The 21,908-nt window shown below is 42.2% G+C and overlaps 1 long non-coding RNA gene across 1 annotated transcript; it reads right to left on the minus strand.

Annotated features, from left to right (window-relative positions):
* Positions 1 to 4,015: 4,015 nt before the first annotated feature.
* LOC145507481 (uncharacterized) lies at positions 4,016 to 12,922 on the minus strand. Its single transcript, XR_014054895.1, has 4 exons — positions 11,145 to 12,922; positions 9,127 to 9,365; positions 8,360 to 8,432; positions 4,016 to 4,225 (listed from the first exon to the last, which is right to left on the minus strand). It is a non-coding gene; the product is annotated as an uncharacterized LOC145507481 (long non-coding RNA).
* Between the last annotated feature and the right edge of the window lie 8,986 nt (positions 12,923 to 21,908).

Here is a 21,908-nt window from a genome sequence, read left to right on the forward strand (position 1 = left end):
AGAGTCGGTTATGCCATCCAACCATCTCATCCTCTGTCGTCCCCTTCTCCTCCTGCCCTCGATCTTTCCCAGCATTAGGGTCTTTTCAAATGAGTCAGCTCTTCAAATCAGGTGGCCAAAGTATTGGAGTTTCAGCTTCAACATCAGTCCTTCCTATGAACACCCAGGACTGATCTCCTTTAGGATGGACTGGTTGGATCTCCTTGCAGTCCAAGGGACTCTCAAGAGTCTTCTCCAACACCACAGTTCAAAAGCATCAATTCTCTGGCGCTCAGCTTTTTTCACAGTCAAACTCTCACATCCATACATGACTACTGGAAAAACCATAGCCTTGACTAGATGGACCTTTGTGGACAAAGTAATGTCTCTGCTCTTTAATATGCTGTCTAGGTTGGTCATAACTTTCCCTTCAAAGAGTAAGCGTCTTTTAATATCATGGCTGCAATCACCATCTGCAGTGATTTTGGAGCCCCAAAATATAGTCTTTCATGGTTTACCTTGCTTCCCCATCTATTTGCCATGAAGTGATGGGACCAGATGCCATGATCTTAGTTTTCTGAATGTTGAGTTTTAAGCCAACTGTTTCACTCTCCTCTTTCACTTTCATCAAGAGGCTCTTTAGTTCCTCTTCACTTTCTGCCATAAGGGTGGTGTCATCCGCATATCTGAGATTATTGATATTTCTCCCGGCAATCTTGATTCCAGCTTGTGCTTCTTCCAGCCCAGCATTTCTCATGATGTACTCTGCATATAAGTTAAATAAGCAGGGTGACAATATACAGCCTTGACGTACTCCTTTTCCTATGTGGAACCAGTCTGTTGTTTCATGTCCAGTTCTAACTGTTGCTTCCTGACCTGCATACAGGTTTCTCAAGAGACAGGTCAGATGGTCTGATATTCCCATCTCTTTCAGAATTTCCCACAGTTTATTGTCATCCACAGAGTCCAAGGCTTTGGCATAGTGAATAAAGCAGAAATAGATGTTTTTCTGGAACTCTCTTGCTTTTTCGATGATCCAGCGGATGTTAACTGCAAGTGGAGCTTAATCTATAAAAATTTTGAATTGCTATTCTATACACTTGAAACTGATATAATATTCTAATATAATAAGGAGGTAAATCAACGATAACTCAATAAAAATGATAAATTTTTGAAAAAAAGATAAGGATTGACCTTTGAAGAAGGCTTTGGATAGAGTCAAACCCCAAGACAAGACTTCATCAAACAGGTAATGAAAAAGAGGAAGAGAACGTGGAGGTGAGTAGGCATTTTTATATTTACTCACTGACTCATGCATTTAGTCATCCATTCAGCAAATATTTATTACAAGCATTGGGCTAGGCCCTTGAGCTTCTAGACAGTGAGGAGCCACTGATTGTTTCTAAGACAGGAAATAATACGATGAGATCTTTAGTGTAAGATCATTCTGAAAATGCATATGTGCAAAGACACAATTGAAAGGAAATGCACTGCAGTGTAATCACTGCTCATCTTTGGATGGTGAGATTGTGAATAAACATTATTTTCTTTTCTAAATCTTTCAGTATTTTCCAAATATCTCACAATAAATGTGTACAACTTTTTATCAGAAAAAACATTTTGAGAAAGAAGATAGAGATCAAGCTGGTAACAATGTGGAAGAAATTCATCACACGTTTGTCATCTGATGTTTTTTTCATTAGGATATGCTTCCTTTGCTCTTGCTCTCTTCTTTTTCACCTGGTTGCTGCCTCGTCACTCCTTAGTTTTCAGCTGAAACTGTTTTTCACTGAAAAGACTTGCCTGGCCTCTAAGGCTAGGTTAGGTGTGCATGTCTGACATTCTCAGCCCCTGGGAGTGTCTCCCACCACTTGATATACCTACACGTGTGGGCTTGATGTTCATCTTTCTCACCAGAATGTAAACCCACAGGGCATATGCATCATACTCACCTTGTCCACAGCTGCTTCCCAAGCACATTGGTCACTCCATAAATGTTTCTGGAATGATCAGCTCTATCTATAAAGGATGTTAAGACTGGAGACATGCAGATTAGTAAGGAGGTGATTGTGATAATCTACAAGGATAAACCGTGCCTAAACTAAAGAGAGGAGAGAGTGATGAAGAGGAAGAAGGGAAGAACTAGCCCATGATGCTGTTAACGTGTCAAATAAGGAGAACCTAATGACTTCCTTTTGGATTCATTCAACAAGAAGCAATAGTTTGGGGACTATTTTGGAGGTAGGATTTATAAGGCTCACTGATCAATTAAATGTGAGTATGATGGAAAGAGAACTACCAAGAAGGTCTCAAGAGTTCTGGTCTTGAGGAGCTGGATGTGTGATGATACAGTTTCCTGAGATGGAAAAGGCATTTGTTGGGGGAAGCATCAAAAGTTCCAATTTTGGATGAAAAGTAAGGATAGGGAAGATGGAGGGGGAATTGCTGATCTTAGCTAGGGAATTATTCTCTTAGGCAGGAGATACAGAAGGTGAATCAAGCTTGCGGAGAAATGTTAATTAGGTTTTGGATATGTTGAGTTTGAGGTGTTCATTGAGATATCCAAGCTATCTAATGAGATTGTAGGGGTCTAGAATTTATGAGCAGATCCTGGACAAAGACAGACATGCAGACTTAGTGGTGATAGTTGAACCCATCAGGTAAATGAGAATATGCATACAATGAGAAGGGCAGAAAAACACCATCAAAACCCTTGAGAAACTGATATTTACAGAGGAAGAGATGCCCTAAAAGGATATTGAGAGGGATTCAGAGGAGTAAGAATATCAGATTACATGAAACAAGGAGTGCCATTTTGATCAAAGCAAGAGTTCAGATAAAGAAGTAGTACATTGGAGTGGTAAGTAGGGGCCAGATTTTGGAAGTCCCTGAATTCAAGGCAAAGAAGTTGACTCTTCATCCAGAACCTTCGTGATCAGTGGTGACGACAATGTATATGTTCTGGCTGTACCTGACTGAGCCTCCTAGCCCTGTAGGGAAATTGAGAAACACTGGTGGGTCAAGAGTCCAAAATCTTGATGCATACAGTCAACCTGGAGATAGGAAGTAGAGAGTGGCCCATGAACAATATATTTCTTATCAAACTCTATGTCATCTAACGCAAGTCACCACTGACTTGAATAAGCTGAAGAGTAAAACCCAGACTTCCAAAAACCATAGTTATGTTTGTTTGGTTCTTATAGCCAGGCCCTCAGCAAAGATGAAGGGCAAAAAACATCCCCCGGGAATTCTCCTGGTCTAGCCAACTCCAAAACCAACCACAGCTCATCCAATAGCCTCTGTGATGAACCTCTTTGGCGCCACATGGGCCATGTGTTAGTTTATGTTCCAGAAAGAGCCATTAGACAAGTGCAGAAAAATGTCTGTCCTCATTTCCATTAGAATGTTCCAGAAGAAGAAGACAGCCTGAGGCAAGGGGAAGACAGGCACCATGACTCTTCTAAACACTGGGAGCTGTACCTTCTACCATACCACTGCGGCTTGGGGAGAGGTTGAAAGCTAAGCTTCAAAAACAATCACAAACGAAGGATCTGACTAAACATAACCAAAGAGGGAGAGGGAGGTGAGCTGGATCTTTGCAAAAGGCACTGGGGTGCATGGTGAGTCTGTGAACCTGAATGTTCAGGAAGGCTCCTGGGTGGATGCCTTGGTGGGCAGCGTGTATTAGGGAGCATGCATGTCACAGGAGGATGCACCTCTCTGTGTGGATTGGAAAAATGAACAGCAATTCAGACCACAGGAAAGAGTATCACTGATGGTTAGTAACTGGCAGTGTGTTTGTGAACATCTGCAGGAGACTGAACTTGGCGTAAACACTATGCAGACAGACATTGTGCGGTTGCTTTCAGAAAGCCCCAAGGTTCCAGCCGCTGACAGAAGCCAGAGGCTGCAGAGACTTGACTGGAAGATGAGCTGGACAGGACTGATGCCCTTGGGGAAATGGGCTGGCCCTGAGAACTCTGTGCTCCAGAGCCTGGTTGGGGAGAATAGGGAAGAAAGAGTAAGGCAAACCCAGTTGACTAGAAGGTTCTTTGATCCAATCTTTTGATTAATTCTCCCCCCAGCCCCCAGTTTCACATCTAGGGGAAGGGGAGTGAAAAGGCAGAGAAGTCTTTTAAGGAGAGAGGCCATCTCTGAAGGATGCAAAAGCCAGAGTCTAAGTAGCTGATGTTCTGAAGAACAAGGAGCTTGTGGCCGAACCCTCTAAGTGTCCTCAAGATGTGCCCTGTGGAGGCAAAATTAATAAAATAAAAATAAGCAAATGGGACCCAATCCAACTTAGAAACCCTGCACAGCAAAGGAAACCATCAACAAAACAAAGATGGGAGAAAATATTTTCAAAAAATGCAACCAACAAGGGGTTAATATCCAAACTATGCACACAGCTCATACAACTCAATAGCAAAAGACAACCCAATCAAAAAATAGGCAGAAGACCTAAACGGACATTTCTCTAAGGAAGACGTGCAGATGGCCAAAAGGCACGTGAAAAGATGTAAAAGATGTTCCACAATGCTAATTATTAGAGAAATGCAAATCAAAACTGCAATGAGGTATCACCTCACACCAGTCAGAATGGCCATCATCAAAAAGTCTACAAACAATAAATGCTGGAGAGAATGTGGAGAAAGGGGAACCCTCACTGTTGGTGAGAATGTAAATTGGTGCAGCCACCATGGAAAACAGTATGGAGGTTCCCTAAAAAGCTAAAAAATAGAGCCACCTTATGATCCAGCAATCCCACCCCTAGATATATATCCAAAAAAAAGGAAATGCATTCAAAAAAATACATGCACCCCAAAGTTCATAGCAGTACTATTTATAACAGCCAAGACATGGAAACAACCCAAGCCCCATCAACAGATGATTGGCTTAAGAAGATGTGGTATATATATACAATATTGTGAAATATAATAGTGGAATATTGCTCAGTCATAAAAAGAAAGAAACATTGCCATTTGCTGCAACATGGATGGACCTAGAGAATTTTATACTTACAGAAGTAAGTCAAAGATCAAATAGTATATGATATCACTTACCTGTAGAATCTAAAAATAATATAAATGAAAATTACTATACACAAAATAGATAAGCAACAAGGATTTACTGTAGTGTAAGATACTGAACTATATTCAGTATCTTGCAATAACCTATAATGCAATATAATCTGAAAAAAATTCTGTAATTGAATCACTTTGTTGTATACCTGAAACTAATACAATATTGTAAATCAACCATACTTTAGTTTTTAAAAAATTGAGAAGATGTGCGTTGTTGGAGAAGACAGGCCCCTCTTTACTCTTGGTTTAGTGGAAGTGAAAAAGTAAAAGTATTAGTCACTCAGTCATGTCTGACTCTTTGCGACCCCATGGACCATATCCTGCCAGACTCCTCTGTCCATGGAATTCTCCAGGGAAGAATACTGGAGTGGGTAGCCATTTCCTTCTCCGGGATCTCTCCAATCCAAGGACTGAACCCCAGTCTCCAGCATTGCAGGCATTCTTTACCATCTGAGTTACCAGGGAAGCTCTTGGCTCAGTGGTGAGGCCCAATGTGTCCAGTGAAATTGAGGGGGCAAAAAAGTCAGAGGGAAAATCACAGATAAAGAGGAACCAAGAAGGGATCAAGACTAATAATTAGGCCTAAGAGCGAGGTCTAGGACTAAGGGTATGATGCCAAAGCTGGGGTAAAAGAGAAAGATATGCACCAAAGAGACAATCTCTGCTAGTTCCACCTCGTCCTGTCTCGTCCAACAAACACACAGAGAACTATGAATCCTAAGGTTCTTGCACTCACGGAGCTCACAGTATTCCAGACAAACAGACTCCTAAAGGTCTGCTAACATGGTGAATGCTATAGGTCCAGGGTGCTAGGAATGCACAGAGGAGCAGCCCTAATCCTATCTGGGGTCCCCAGCAAAGCCTTCTGAAGAAGACAAGCATAGGTGCTTTGAATGCAGAAATAACATTGTGTGCACACATGCGTGTGTGTGTTTCCACATGTGCCCACATGCACATGTGCATAATCTATATTCCCTAAGGTCCTGTAGAGCATTTTGCATATGACTGATAATAATAAAGGTTGTTGCGTGAACATAAGGATTAGTTAATTTTTATATTTGTATCTTTCTAACTGTTCCTTTGCTTTCTTCTTTTTCTTTGCCTTTGATGGCAATGCCCAGAGAGTTTCATTTTGAGGTAAGGTCCAATAAACTGGATGTCAATCAGATACAGAAATGGCCATCTTATGACATGAGGCAGTATTGCAGGGGAGGATACCGTGGCCAACAGTAAGAAGGGAAATCATCGTTATCATAATCATCACAGAGCATTTACTGAACACAAAGATCCAGCTGCTATTTTAAGGGCTTTAAGTATGAAGTGTGCTAAATCGTTTCATCCTCAATAACCCAAAGAGGTGGGTATTGCTAGAAATGAGGACTTCAGTCGACACACAGAGAGGTCACACAACCTGGGCAAGGTCCCAAAGAGAGCAGATGGTGGAGTCAATGCCATCTGGCTCCAAGCCTGCAGCTTCTACTGCTTCCCACCCTCAGGACCAAAACCTAAAGGCAAAAGAATCTTGAGCTTGCCCCCGGCGTACAGGCCAGAGTTGCCTAATTATTTGAAAAAACTTTAAAGCTATATAATATCCACCAGTTCATCTTCCCTACTTCCTTCTGCTTCTCTGTAGAAATTAGAAGGTCCTAAATTCAAGGAACTTTATAGATGATCACATTTCTCTGGGCTTTTATTCCAGTGGTAAAAATAAAAATTAGCCATAGAAAACAAGATAATATTAGAATCACAAAGCGCATCATTCTCTCAATCAGATAATAGTGATGAGCCAAGGGCCTACTGCTTTCTGGCAGTAGATGCTCAGCAGGGCCTGGGGACCAGGATGAACGACCACCAGGGTAGGACTGGCTTTCCTGCCCTCAGGTCAGTGTCCACGCTTCGGTGTCACCATCTGAAAAATGGAGCTGATGATCTCTGGGCCTCATTAGAGCATGACAAGATGAAAAAAATTCATGTCTCTATCTGAGAAGTCTGAATCTCCTCAGAGAAAACAAGTATCACCACGATTAATTAATCTAAATATGACAATGACTAGTTGGTGCTAGTCCTCTTTAATTGTTCCTCAGTATTAAACATTAAAACCCAACCTATTACAATTGAGGGGCGAAGGAAAACTAAATGAAGCAAAAAGAAGAAAGAGAATCCTATAAAAAGCGTCTGTCACCATGGCTATCCCACACAGACAACTGTATTCTACAGTGACGTGGCCACGTGTGCGGGCCTGTTCTTCCATCGTCATTACGTCAGCTTTTCCTACTGGGCTGTCACTCCCCTTCATGCTACAAATGCCCCTCCTCTTCCAGAAGCAGGCCCTGTGGTTCCTGGAAGTATGAGGCTGAGGTTTTGTATTGAATCCCAGATCACATCAGAACGGGAGACACTCAGCCTGAATCAGACCTCAAAGACAGACTTCAAATATATGAGAGGACAAGTCTATTCTCTGCTGATTAACAAAGTCTGTAAGGATATACCAAATATAACCTGAACTCTATTCATTCATATATTTACTGAATGCATACTATGTGCCGGGGACTGTTCTAGAAGATGGGAATATAGAATTGAACAAAATAGACTCATCACCATTACTGGCCTCTGGAGTTTACATTTCTAGAGGGAAGGACAGACTAGCTCTCCCTGTAGTTGAAGGGAATCAATATTAATGATGTACTACCCTGTGGTTCTGTGAAGGAAGTAAATGAATGGATGGCAGTTTATGTTCTTCATGTGGGCTTCCCTGATAGTTCAGATGGTAAAGAATCTTCCAGGAGACCTGGGTTCAATCCCTGGGTCAGGAAGATTCCCTGGAGAAAGGAATGGCAACCCACTCTAGTATTCTTACCTGGAGAATTACATGGACAGAGAAGCCTGGCAGGCTACAATCCATGGGGTTGCAAAGAGTCAGACATGACTGAACAAATAAGCACACACATGTTCTTCATGTGTTTTTTATGGAATATACACCACATTTCCCAGGTGGCTTTTAGTTTCCCTGGTGGCTCAGAGGTAAAGAATCTTCCTGCAATGCAGGAACCACAAGAGACGCAGATTCAATCCCTGGGTTGGGAAGATTCCATGGAGGAGGAAATGACAACCCGCTCTAGTATTCTTGCCTGGAAAATCACATGGACAGAGGAGCCTGATGGGCTACAGTCCATGGGGTCGCAAAGAGTCGAACACTACTAAAGTGCCTAAGCATGCACACTACATTTCTCAGTGCTGTATAGGATACTATTGACCCTACAGCTTGAATCCTATGGAGATGTAGTAATTTAGGTAATTACCATTGTACTTTTTTTCCTCTCTTCTCTTCCCTGAGCAGAGAAATCAAGGATGCTTCATCATCATGAATTATACCTAAGAAAGAGAAAAACAAAACCCTAAGTAAAACCCTGAAAGCAGATGTCCAGCAAGTCAAACTCAATCCAGTAAATTTTATATTTAGTAGTGGGCTTCCCTGATAGCTCCCTTGTGATTTCCCTTGTGGTTCAGGGCTTCCCTTATGGCTCAGCTGGTAAAGAATTCATCTGCAATGTGGGAGACCTGGGTTCGATCCCTGGTTAGGAAGATCCCCTGGAGAAGGGAAAGGCTACCCACTCCAGTATTCTGGCCTGGAGAATTCCATGGACTGTATAGGCCATGGGGTCGCAAAGAGTCGGGCATGACTGAGCAACTTTCCCTCACTTCACTCACTTCCCTGGTAGCTCAGCTGGTAAAGAATCTGCCTGCAATGCAGGAGGCCTGGGTTTGATCCCTGGGTTGGGAAGAGCCCTTGGAGGAGGGCATGACAACCCACTCCAGTATTCGAGCCTGGAGAATCCCCATGGACAGAGGAGCCTGGCAGGCTACAATCCATGGGGTCATAAAGTCAGGCATGACTGAGCCACTAAGCATAGCACGGATGTTAATCCCAATCTCCCAATTTATCCCTCCCCTCGCCCTTTCCCCCGGTCATGGTCCTCTTGATCATAAAGCTGATTCTGTTGCTCATTCCTGTCTCTCCAGCTGTGGGGGTGCCTCCTTCTCCTACCAGAGGGAAGTCTACACTTACACTATGAGGTTTTAGATCCAACTTAGGGACTTCCAAGATGCTATTCGTCCAGCTGCTTGTGGCTCCGGCTAAAGCAAAATGTTCCATGTGGTTTCAGGGACATGGTCACACCTGGTTTCTTGTGCAATGTTCTTAGTAGAGCTTGAGTTGGGGGAATAAACAGCTGATAGGAAAGCAGCTTCTTTTTTTCACATTGTTTCCTCTTTTTCTTTTTCCCCTTTCTTCTCTTCCTAGGTTTTCTAAATTTCAAATCCGGATGAAAAGGCAAAATACTAGCAATTTAGCCTATTTCAGCTTTTAGTAGCTATAGGGACAAAAATACCAAAGAATCAGAAGTTAATGAGATTTCAAGGGTAGGAAACCTCTGCAAATCACAGGGCAGGTCCTGTTGATGCCAGCCACAAGGCAGAGGTCCCCTTTTTTGGAGAGGATGCCTGGTACGACCCTGCAGGCCACCCAGCAGCCCCAGAGCGGAAGTGTGTATTGTGTCCTCATGTCCCTGGTCTGTGCGGGGGCCTGTGAAGAAGCAAGACGAGAGCACAGGCACTTTACATCCCGGTAAAGTACACTGTACACGTCTGTCCAACAGCCCTCTCCACGGCTTTCTCCCAGAAACCCATAATCCTTAAGTTTTCCCCCACCCCCACCTCCAGGTTAACATGATTAGACTAAGAAGAATGTTCCTGGATATGCTTGTCTTCTGCTGAGTTTATCAGTTGTCAGGCAAACCGGGTGAATTTAAACTTTGTCCTGATTTATTTTAGAAACGGAAATTACAAAACAGAAACAGATTCACAGACATAGAAAACAAACTTACGGTTACCAAATGGGAAGGGGAGAGAGATAAATTGGAAGTTTGGGATTAACAGATATACACTACTATATGTAGAATAGGTTAAAAAAAAAAAGAAACAAGGTCCTACTGTATAGCACAGGAAATTATATTGAATATCTTGTAGTAAACTATAATGGGAAAGAATCTGAAAAGAATACATATAACTGGAATATATATGCATATATATATTCAGTCCATGGCTACAGTCCATGGGGTCACACAGAGTCGGACATGACTGAGTGACTTTCACGTTCACTTTCTTTCTTTCATGTGGGATCCAGAAAATATAGAGAAGAAATGGAGTTGCAGACATAGAGAAAAGGCTTACGTACACAGTGGGGGATAGAGAGAGTAGGATGAATTGAGAAAGTAGCATCGACATATACACCCTATCATGTGTAAAATAGGTAACTTGTGGGAAGCTGCTGTATAACACAGGGAGCCCAGCCTGGTACTCTGGGACGACCTGGAAAGGAGGGATGGGAGAGGGAAGGGAGGCTCATGAGGGAGGGAATATAAGTAATTATGGCTGATTTGTATTGTTGTACAGCAGAAACCAACACAAGTCTGTAAAGCAATTATCTCCCAATTTAAAAAAAAATTGACATAGGAAACAGACTTATGGAGGGAGGGGAGGAAGAAGAGGGTGAGATGAATGGAGAGAGTGGCATGGAAGCAGATACACTATTATATGTAAAATAGATAGCCAATGGAAATTTGTTGCCTGACTTAGGGAACTCAAACCAGGGCTCTGTAACAACCTAGAGGGATGGGAAGGGGTGGGAGCTGGAAGGGAGGTTCAGGAGGGAAGGGACATATGTATATCTGTGGCTAATTCATGTTGATGTATGGCAGAAACCAAAGCAATATTGTAAAGCAATTATCCTTCAATTAAAAATAATTTTTTTAAAAAATGATTTTTAAAAAGTCACGAAAAAACTTTAAAAGTAGAGGAAATTAATACAAATTAATAACTGTATTAATTATATTAATAATATACATAGTATATTTATGTATTATAGATATTTATAGTATTCGTATTTTTCATATACATATATTTCGACAGCTGGGGGAAATATGTCAACCAAGTACATTACTGAAAGAGCTGTATATGAGTATATCAGTCCCACCATCCCTAACCTTGACTTTACCCCATGAGAAATTCTAGTAAATATGTGTTTACCTTTGGATATCTCTTTAGAAATTCAGGATGGGTGAGGATTGAGCGCACACATTATGGGTCGCTCCTAGTGGAGTCAGATAGGAAAAGAGGAACTTGGAAATGAGACTGGAAAGAGCATTAGCCGTAGACCCGCTGCAATGGCATCTCGACAAAGTTGGTATGTGTTGAGTAGTGTGGGGACTCCCAATATTCATGTGAATCCGCAACCCCAGAATGTGACTGTATTTGAAAATAGGGTCTTTGCAGATGTTATTAAGGTAAGACTGACATGAGATCATCCAAATGGCATACATTCAAATGAGAATGATCTTATAAGAGGTAGAAAAGAATGCAAAGACAGAGCAAGGAGGGCCGGGGGAGTCAGGAGCAGAGGTTGGAATAACGATGCCACAAGCCAAGGAAGGCCAGGAGCTACCAGAAGCTGAAAGAGGAAGGAGCCTCCTCTAGGGTCTTTGGAGGGAGTGGGACCCCCTGACATTTGATTTTGGACTTCTGGCCTCCAGACCCTAGGAGAATAAGTTCCTATTGTTTCAAGTCACCCAGTCTGGGGCAATTTGTTCTGGCAGCCACAGGAAATGAATACAATGAGGAAAAGTAAACCAGGTCCTTAGAATGGGGAATTAGCTTGAGAGAAGAGGTAAGTAGCTAAAATAGAAAGAGGACTTAGCAGTAGCTTCCTCTGCACACAGATACTAAGGCCATGACTGGGATTATAAATCCTGGGAGCTGAATAGACTGATTGGCAGTGACCTGCCGAGCTCTGCCTCATTGGTTAAATGAGATTATCTGGAACCATTTCTTTCTCAAGCACCAACTTACTTGACATCTCTGGATCATAGCAGAATTAAAGGAAAGTACAGCTGCGAGCCAGGCAGCCAGGCTTGGCAAAACGAGGGGGCCGGAATCAGGTCATCGCCTCCGTAGGCAGTGCCAACTTGCACACTATACCTAGCCCGCCGGCAGAATGAGAGACGTGAAAAATCAGCAATTCCAAGTCCCCAGTATCAGGAAGATACTGAATATGTGGCTGGAAAATGGGACTCAGAAAAGGAAAACTTCTTTGAATGCATATTACAAATCAGAATGCTGCAACAAATCAGAACAAATACGCAAGCATCTCCTTGGAACTGCTGGGAAGATAATGTAACACATTTTTGTGAGTTGGGGATGGTAAGTGGAAATCGAGGACCATATCAGCCGCTACTGATTTAAAATGTGCAAGATATTAATCACATCACCTTCATTGAGAGACCAGTCTTTATGATGAATGTAAAAATAAAAAGCATACATTTACCCCCACTCAGAACCTGGTTGATACACAAGATCTCAAGTTCTACAAACGCAAATTTTCCTATTTCCCTAGCAAAGTTCCAGCAGCGGTTTTGGCCTGGTGAAAAAGTATTTTCAGTCTCCTCCACTGGGGTGACTTAGCCAAAAACCTTTTCATGGGATTGTGTTGACACATCACAGATTCAGTGCTAACCCCAGTAACTTGAAGCATCTCTCCCCATCCCCTCATCTTGTCACCTGCTCCTCACCTCCCTGGATGACAGAAACTATGGTGTACTTGGTGTTCAGTTAAGCATTTGGCGAACCAAATTGAACTGGGTGGAAAGGCTGCCTGAAATATAATCTTTTCAAGAAAGGGCCACCAAGGGGAACCTTGGAAAGGGGATTATCCATTGTGGTTAGAGGTGCCTGGGGGGGATGGAAAGGGCACTGCAGAGGGCTGGACTTGATTTTGTAAGAGAAAGCAAGCTACCAAAAGTGAACCGTAATGTGTTAGAAAGTTTACTCTGGCAGCAGAAAAGCATGGAGGTTTTGGGGGGGAATGTAGACTAAAAAATACAGTCACGATCTGAAAGTAGAGAATTATTTGGTGGGAATGTTTAGGACTCCAAGGCCAGAAGACAGCATATCAGTAGCTCTGAGAAATCTGCTCCAAGGAGGCAGGAGGGGAAGTCAGGCTATAGACAAGTTTGCAACACAGGCAACAGGCAATCTGAATATCAAAGATCAGATATCAAGTTAAGGAATTCAGCATTCTGTGTATGGGAAGATGCAAGCCTCTGGGCTCCATGAATTCATTCCTTTCACATGCACCTCAGCTATCTGGAGCCAATCCTGTTTCCTGACTCACCTTAAGGAGTGGCCCAAGTGGCAGATGACTGCTTCTTGCATTCCCCCAGCTCCTCAGCAATCACCGTGGGGTGTGGCAGCATTGGCTGCATCTGTTTTGGGAGCCCTCATTCACTTCTAGAGGCCAGAAATTGCTGATGGCTGTGACATTTGTTTATTGATATGGCAGGAGATATCTTCATTTCACCAGAAGGAGATGGGTTAAGTTTTTTGTTTTTTTTTTTAAAAAAAGGAGGCAGAAAGAGCAGTTATGAGTCCCCTTACCAGTTCGGGTGGAGATAAAGAGGGTCTGACCAAGAGGAACAGGATAGCAAAGGAGGAGATAAAAGGATGATTAGCAGCAGAATCACTGCCGGTAGTTCCCCGGCAGTCCAGCGGTTGAGACTCAGCGCTTCCACTGCAAGGGCTGTGGGTCCAATCCCTAGTCGGGGGGCTCAGTATCCTACATGCCACATGGTGAGGCAAAATAATAATAGTTAAATAATAAATGAAAATGAAAAAGTAGCATCAATAAGATTTGAATGATCTGTTGGATGGGGTATTTTTGTCTTAGCCTGAGTTCCCCCTACTCCCCCACCACCTGCAAAAGCAGGCTCTTCAATAGAGGTTTAAGGGCAAGTAGTTGATTTGCATAGCGACCCTGGTGAGCAGGAGTGAGGAGTGAGGAGGGTGAACAAGAAAGAGGGAAAAGGCAGCACAAAGATGCATTACCGCGTTACTGACAGGACTTCCCTATCGCTTATACCTCCTGGGAGTCACACGAAGCATGTTATTCACAGTCTTCCATCACCTATTGGCTCAGGGTGTCCCACAGGCATCCACTGTCCTGCAGTTGGTGGCCAGGCACACGTGAGAGCTGAGCTATCCCCTGGTTCCTCCAGGGCCCCATGTCAGAGACGCCCCAGGCCAAGAGGTGAGAGGTGCCTGAGGTAAGCCCGAGCGAGCTGCTGTCTCACTGCTCCTGAGCTCCACTTTACATTTCACCAAGTTTAACTGCAGCTTTTCCCTCCTTTACGAAGAAGGGGCCCTACATTTTTATTTTGCACTGGGCCCTACAAATCATGTGGCCAGTCCAGCTATTGAGCCCTACAAAAGAGGCAAGTGTTAGTCGCTCAGTCACGACTCCACTGACAGTAGCCCACCCAGCTCCTCTGTCCATGGAATTCTCCAGGCAAGCACACTGGAATGGGTAGCGATTCCCTTCTCCAAGGGATCTTCCCAACCAGGGATCAAACAAAAGAGGCAAACTCAATTGCAAACACAGGTCCTACCTGATGATAGGCAACACGTCCTCATTGTATTTGGTGTGTGTGTGTGTGCGTGAGAGAGAGAGAGAGAGAGAGAGAGAGAGAGAGTGTGTGTGTGTGTGTGTGTATGTGTGTGTGTGTGTGTATGTGTGTGTGTATGTGTGTGTGAGAATGTGTTTTTCCCGTTTGCTGGCCGGCCTTGGAGCTCCAGTGTGCTACTACTTCCACCTTGTGTTCAATCTCATGCATAGCATGCAGCTTCGGCAGGCAGAGCTGCAAGCAACTGTTTGCAGAAGCGCTCAGGTCTGCCTGCAATGCAGGAGACCCAGGTTCGATCCCTGGGTCGGGAAGATCCCCTGGAGAAGGAAATGGCAACCCACTCCAGTATTCTTGCCTGGAGAATCCCATGGATGGAGGAGCCTGGTGGGCTACAGTCCACGGGGTCGCAAGGAGTCGGACAAGACTGAACAACTTCACTTCACTTCTTCAGGCCACTGCACTCCACAGCCAAGCTGGTACTCCAGTAGGACTGCTATTCAGCTGGTGGTGTTTAATAAAGCTAGACTATCCATACACACCATATCAGAGCCTGGGTTGAAAATGGTTGTGTGTGTATGTGTGTCTGTGTGTGCCTTTCTCCCTTCAACCTCCAACACTTTCTTTTCTTTCACCCCCACTTTCTTCCTCTTTGTTGCTCCTCTTGCCCTTCCCTATACACGGCCCACTGAAAGCCCAGGAAGTCTGGTTCTTTTGAGTCAAACCATATCCAGCTTTCCCCATGGGGGAGGTCCGGCCCTGGAGGCTGCTCCAGGAGAGCATCATGAATTGGAAACACTGCAGGGGTGAAGCAGGAAGAGTGTTCAGGTCCTAGGAAGTTGCCAAGTTAGCCTGCGCCAGGACAAGGTCTCTAGGCACACGCATACATCAAGGTCAATATTCTGACTCAGCAACTCCCAAGGCTGCAGTCAAGTTAAGCCTCTTATTTACCAATTACAAAACAATAAAAAGGAATACTTGGGGCTTCCTTGGTGGCTCAGTGGTAAAGAATCTGCCTGCCAACGATCCCTGGGTCAGAAGATCCCCTGGAGAACGAAATGGCAACCCACTCCAGTATTCTTGCCTGGGAAATCCCACTGGACAGAGGAGCCTGACAGGCTACAGTTCATGGGGCCACAAAGAGTCGGACACGACTTAGCAACTAAACAACAAAAAGAATAATTGAATAATCCTTGCCCCACCCCCAGAAAAACAGAAAGGCGAAGGAAGTGATCAGTCCCGTATTTGGTCTAGACTAAATGCCAAAGGAACAACTTATTTGATGGTCAACAGTAAGGAGTCAGAGAAATGAAGGCCAAAAGGACAGTGAATAACTGAATGACTGGAACTAAACAGGAAGGAGTAGGGCATCCCTGAATTCTCACTGTGCCTGTCCCCAAGGGTTAGCACAGGCTGTTCCCTAATTGGGACCAGACCATGGCCTTTCCCTCTGAGAAACACATTTTCCAAATATTTTGGGTGAAATAATAGAGGCATAAAAAACAAGGACAGGTTGATATTTTTAAATCAACTTCAACATTTCTGTGTATATCATAAGGAAATTGAAAAAAATTTTCAAACATAAATATAACCAGTAATCTGTTCACTCACCTATTAGTCTTAGTATTCAAGTGTATTTCCTTCTTCACCTTTCTTCTATCTAGCTGTATATCTATGTATCTAACCTACAAACATGCCTATATCTTTAAATATATATTTAAAATTTTGGACCCATCAGGTTTTTTTAAACTAGAATTATAACATGTTATTTCTTAGTTCATTTAACTCTCCCCCTACTGTTAGACTTTTAAGTTATTTATTTGTCCTTATTATAAATAATCCCAGGGTATGTGTCCCTGTATATAAATTTTATAGTTACTCAGTATTTCTTTGGGATAGATTCCTAAAAGTGGTACAACTGGGTCAATATAACAACTTTGAATAGGCTCTTGCTAAATTATTTTGTAGAGAAGTTATACCAGTTTATATTTCTACCACTAGGATATGAAATTCCCCATTTCCCCATATCCATAACAACACTGAACTTTTTTTTAACCTTTATTAATTTGAGAGATTGAATTGTCATTGTTTTAATTTGCATTCTCATGGAAACTAATGAGAATGGATACTTGTTATTAGACATTTGGAGAATTGTCTACTGAGATTTAAGTTTAAAAATATGTTCACCTGTCTTTTCTTCTATTTTAAGGCTTTGTTAGCATTTAACTCTTTATCTAAAATTTAGTTTGATAAATGGTAAGTGGTAAAGATACAATTAAAACAGTTTTTCCCAGGTGTTCTTTAACAGTTTTTCCAGTATCACTTGTTCAGTGATTTTTATGCTTCTGTTAATATATAACAAATTGTAATTATACTGGGGTTTCTTTCTGACCTATCTAAGCTGGTTTATTTACCTGTCTGTTGATTTTGGCATCAGTATCACACTAGCTCATTCACAATGGCTTTATAATACATGGCATTTTAATATCTGGTAGAGCAAGACTATTCATTATTTTTCCTCTTTGAAAATTTCATAGCTTTCTACCTCCTTCCAACCCCACTTGTTCTTTTATATAAATTTTAGTATTAAGAAAATTTGCATTAAGGGCTTGGATTGAAATGACACAAAATCTATACTTTAACCAACTGATAAGTTTATAAATAAGGATTCCATGACAGTACTTCAGGCTTTGTTCTTGAACTGTTAGTTCCCCATTGCTGAGTGAGGATTAAAGTCATAGACGTTGGCCTGGGAATAGCTCCATGAGCTCAGCAAGTCATCTAACCTCTCTGTGCCTCAATTTCATCATATATACAATGATTCTTGTCATTTTATAGACTCAAACATCAACTAGCACAGTCTCTCACAAACAAACCTCAAAACATTTAACAATTAAATTTTAATCTTTTTACCCCAAAAGTAATTTTTAAGTCTTCTCTAAAGGAAAGACTATATGGAAAAAAACAAAGGCCATAAGACTGGCAATAGTGGGTATCTTCAACTACATCTAAGTTTATCATGCTGAATTGCATCAGGACAGGGATTTTTTTTTCGGTCATCCTACCTCACACACAAACACCATAGTACATTATAGACATTTAATACATGTTTGTTGAATGAATGCTGTGAAAAGAGGAGAAGCGAAAAGGAAAGATATACCCTTCTGAATGCAGAGTTCCAAAGGATAGCAAGGAGAGATAAGAAAGCCTTCTTCAGTGGTCAGTGCAAAGAAATAGAGGAAAACAATAGAATGGGAAAGACTAGAGATCTCTTCAAGAAAAGTAGAGATACCAAGGGAACATTTCATGCAAAGATGGGCTCAATAAAGGACAGATATGGTATGGACCTAACAGAAGCAGAAGATATTAGGAAGAGGTGGCAAGAATACACAGAAGAACTATACAAAAAAGATCTTCATGACTCAGATAATCACGATGGTGTGATCACTCACCTAGAGCCAGACATCCTGGAATGGGAAGTCAAGTGGGCCTTAGGAAGCATCACTATGAACAAAGCTAGTGGAGGTGATGGAATTCCAGTTGAGCTGTTTCAAATCCTAAAAGATGATGCTGTGAAAGTGCTGCACTCAATATGCCAGCAACTTTGGAAAACTCAGCAGTGGCTACAGGACTGCAAAAGGTCAGTTTTCATTCCAATCCCAAAGAAAGGCAATGCCAAAGAATGCTCAAACTATTGCACAATTGCACTCTTCTCACACGCTAGTAAAGTAATGCTCAAAATTCTCCTAGTCAGGCTTCAACACTACATGAACCGTGAACTTCCAGATGTTCAAGCTGGATTTAGGAAAGGCAGAGGAACCAGAGATCAAATTGCCAACATCCGCTGGATCATCGAAAAAGCAACAGAATTCCAGAAAAACATCTATTTCTGCTTTATTGACTATGCCAAAGTCTTTGACTGTGTGGATCACAACAAACTGTGGAAAATTCCTAAAGAGATGGGAATACCAGACCACCTGACTTGTCTCTTGAGAAATCTGTATGCAGGTCAGGAAGCAACAGTTAGAACTGGACATGGAACAACAGACTGGTTTCAAATAGGGAAAGGAGTACATCAAGGCTGTATATTGTCATCCTGCTTATTTAACTTATATGCAGAGTACATCATGAGAAATGCTGGGCTGGATGAAGCACAAACTGGATTCAAGATTTCCAGGAGAAATATCAATAATCTCAGATACACAGATGACGCCACCCTTATGGCAGAAAGAAAGAAGAAATAAAGAGCCTCTTGATGAAAGTGAAAGAGGAGAGTGAAACAGTTGGCTTAAAACTCAACATTCAGAAATCTAAGGTCATGGCATCTGGTCCCATCACTTCATGGCAAATAGATGGGGAAACAGTGGAAACAGTGACAGACTTTATTTTGGGGGGCTCCAAAATCACTGCAGATGGTGACTGCAGCCATGAAATTAAAAGATGCTTACTCCTTGGAAGAAAAGCTATGACCAACCTAGACAGCATATTCAAAAGCAGAGACATTACTTTGCCAACAAAGATCCGTCTAGTCAAAGCTATGGTTTTTCCAGTAGTCATGTTTGGATGTGAGAGCTGGACTACAAAGAAAGCTGAGTACCGAAGAATTGATGCTTTTGAACTGTGCTGTTGGAGAAGACTCTTGAGAGTCCCTTGGACTGCAAGGGGATCCAACCAGTCCATCCTAAAGGAAATCAGTCCTGAATATACAGTGGATGGACTGATGCTGAAGCTGAATGTTCCCTTGGTACCTCTAATTTTCTTGAAGAGATCTCTAATCTTTCCCATTCTATTGTTTCCTCTATTTCTTTGCACTGATCACTGGAGGAAGGCTTTCTTCTCTCTCCTTGCTATTCTTTGGAACTCTGCATTCAAATGGGTATATCTTTCCTTTTCTCCTTTGCCTTCAGCTTCTCTTCTCAGCTATTGGTAAGGCCTACTCAGACAACTATTTTGCCTTTTGCATTTCTTTTTCTTGGGGATGGTCTTGATCACTGCCTTCTGTACAATGTCACGAACCTCCATCCATAGTTCTTCAGGCACTCTATCAGATCTAATCCCTTGAATCTATTTCTCATTTCCACTGTATAATCGTAAGGGATTTGATATAGTTCATACCTGAATGGTCTAGTGATTTTTCCCTACTTTCTCCAATTTAAGCCCGAATTTGGCAATAAGGAGCTCATGATCTGAGCCACAGTCAGCTCCCGGTCTTGTTTTTGCCTACTGTATACAGCTTCTCCATCTTTGGCTGCAAAGAATACAATCAATCTGATTTCGGTATTGACCACCTGATGATGTCCATGTGTAGTGTCTTCTCTTGTGTTGTTGGAAGAGGGTGTTTGCTATGACCAGGGTGTTCTCTTAGCAAAACTCTTTTAGCCTTAGCCCTGCTTCATTCTGTACTCCAAGGCCAAATTTTCCTGTTAGTACAGGTGTTTCTTGACTTCCTACTTTGGCATTGCAGTCCCCTATGATGAAAAGGACATCTTTTTTTGGATGTTAGTTCTAGAAAGTCTTGTAGGTCTTCATAGAATCATTCAACTTCCGCTTCTTCAGCATTCTGGTCGGGGCATAGACTTGGATTACTATGGTATTGAATGGTTTGCCTTGGAAATGAACAGGGATAATTCTGTCATTTTTGAGTTTGCATCCAGGTACTGCATTTTGGACTCTTTTGTTGACTATGAGGGCTACTTCATTTCTTCTAAGGGATTCTTGCCCACAGTAGTATGTATAATGGTCATCTGAGTCAAATTCGCCCATTCCAGTCCATTTTAGTTCACTGATTTCTAAAATGTCAATGTTCACTCTTGCCATTTCCTGTTTGACCACTTCCAATTTGCCTTGATTCACAGATATAACATTCCAGGATCCTATGCAATATTGGTCTTTACAGCATTGGACTTTGTTTCTATCTCCAGTCACATCCACAATTGGGTGTTGTTTTCACTTTGGCTCCATCTCTTCATTTTTTCTGCAGTTATTTTCTATTGATCTCCAGGAGCATATTGGGCACCTACTGACCTGGGGAGTTCATCTTTCAGTGTCCTATCTTTTTGCCTTTTCATACTATTCATGGAGTTCTCAAGGCAAGAATACTGAAATGGTTCGCCATTCTCTTCTCCAGTGGACCACATTTTGTCAGAACTCTCCACCATGACCCATCTGTCTGGGGTGGCCCTACGCAGCATGGCTCATATTTAAGATATCATAAATACATACATATCTACAGTAGCATTCACAATAGCCAAAAGGTGGAAGCAAAGTAAGTGACTATCAACAGATGAACAGAGAAACAATATGCTTTAATATCCATACAATGGAGTATTATTCAGTCATTAAAAAGTGAGGAAGTATTGAAGCATGCTACAACATGGATGAACCTTGAAGATATTAAGAAGCTAGACACAAAAGAACCGGTGTATGATTCCACTTATGTAAGGTGCATAGAGTAGTCAAACTTATAGAGACAGAAAGCAGAATGGTGGTTACCAGAGTTTAGGGTGCAGGGGGAATGGGAAGTTACTGATTAATGGGTACAGAGTTTTGGTCGGGGAAGATAAAAATATTCTGGAGATCTATTGTGATGATGTTTGTACAATGACATGAACGTACTTAATGCCATTGAATTGTACACATAAAAATAGTTAAGATGGTAAATTTTATGCTATGTATATTTTACCACAATTTTTTAAAAGTTACAAAGCTGTTTAAAGATGCTGTCAGAACTAATTTTACAGAAAGAAAGCAAAAGAGTGCTGCATATAAAGTTGGCTCACCTGTTTCGTTAGCTGATCGTGTTACTATTTTGGCAACATCACTGAGTTCAAGTTCATACTGCTCACCACACAACAGGCCAATAAATCAAGAGATAAGTTATTGGGACAAGGAACAGCGACCTTATTCAGAAAGTTGGCAGACAGAGAAGATGGAAACTAGTGTCCCAAAGAACTATCTTCCTAAAGTTACAACTCTGGCTTCTTTTATACTAAAACAGGAGGGGGCTGTCTTGGCTCCAGCCAGACTCCAGAGTGGATGTGTTAATTTCTTCCTTCCTTCAGGTGGGCCTGGTCAGGATGGTTCCTATGAACTATAAAGTTTTTGTTTAAGCTTAATTCTCATTATCTGGAAGACAAGCGTTCCCAGAAATGTGCCTGTGTGCTTAGTTATGCAGTCCTGTCCAACTCTGTGCAACCCCATGGACTGTAGCCTGCCAAGCTCCCCTGTCCATGGGATATTTTTTTCCAGGCAAGAATACTGGAGTGGGTTGTCATTTCCTCCTCCAGGGGATCTTCCCAACCCAAGGATGGAACACAAGTCTCCTGCACTGGCAAGCAGATTA

This window comes from Giraffa tippelskirchi, chromosome 5 (genome assembly GCF_054371585.1).
Source record: "Giraffa tippelskirchi isolate mGirTip1 chromosome 5, T2T-mGirTip1v1.2.pri, whole genome shotgun sequence".
Taxonomy (NCBI): Eukaryota; Metazoa; Chordata; class Mammalia; order Artiodactyla; family Giraffidae; genus Giraffa; species Giraffa tippelskirchi.